A 1,098-nucleotide genomic window follows, 5' to 3' on the forward strand; every position below is an offset into this window, starting at 1 on the left:
AGACGAAGAAGAAGGAGAAACGCACATGTACATCCGCCACGTCCACATTCGATCGCCGTCTCCCGCGACAGAGTTTATGAATAAATCAAAATAAACTCCAACTGCTCCTCCTCAAACTCCAGCCAGCGATTGAGGGAACCAACCTGCTTGGACCAGCCCGCCCTTGGGTCGAGGGGGAGATCGTGGTTTGCGGGAGTCTGTTTGCGTGAGTGTGCGTGCGTGCGTGCGTGTGGACAATTGGTTGAGTGTATGTGTTTGTTTGTTTGAGCGGTTGTTTATGTTTGTCTGTGTGGTTGATAGGTTGAGTGTGTGTGGTTGTTTGTTAGTTTGTTGGTTGTTTGTGTTGTGTTGGTTGCCTGGCCCACGTGCGTGCATGTACACGAGTAATATAAGTATAGTAAGTTCTTTTCCTCCTAAAAGTAGGGAAGGGAGGGACAGGAAGAGGGAGAGGGAGAGGGAGAGAAAGAGAGGGAGAGAGAAATAGAGGAAGAGGTAGGAAAGAGAAGGAGAGGTGAAGAGGGGAGAGAGGAGAGAGAGCAGAAGAGGGAGAGAGAAGAGAGAGAGAGACAGAGAGAGAGAGAGAGAGAGAGAGAGAGAGAGAGAGAGAGAGAGAGAGAGGGAGAGAGAGAGAGAGAGAGAGAGAGAGAGACTCCGGAGACGCGAAAGGTAAACAAAATTACATAAAAGGAAGGAATTTTCTCGCGGACGCCTCAGAACTCGGCGCTGACGTCAGCCACTCTCAGCGCTGGTCGGCATTCTTTCGACCTCAACATGCTGACGTCATGCTGAAGATCTGTACGATATGCCCTACTTTTGTAAGCCTTTCCTCTCCTCATGGGCGCGACCTGTATGCTTGCGGAGAAGTGGGCGCGGTAACCCATCCTCATATTTTTAGTCAACTAACGTCATGTTTCCGGAAACACTACCTCGCATAGTTCTGGTATAGGTAGCCTCATACTTTTGGTAATACGTGGTAACCCAGCCTCATACTTTTGATTAACTGGCGTCATGTATTCGGGAACACTATCCCTCATATTTCTGGTATAAGTAGCCTCATATTCTTGGAAACAGACTACTAGCTTCATATAGTTCCAAATA

Source organism: Penaeus monodon, chromosome 18, assembly GCF_015228065.2.
Source record: "Penaeus monodon isolate SGIC_2016 chromosome 18, NSTDA_Pmon_1, whole genome shotgun sequence".
NCBI classification, from domain to species: Eukaryota; Metazoa; Arthropoda; class Malacostraca; order Decapoda; family Penaeidae; genus Penaeus; species Penaeus monodon.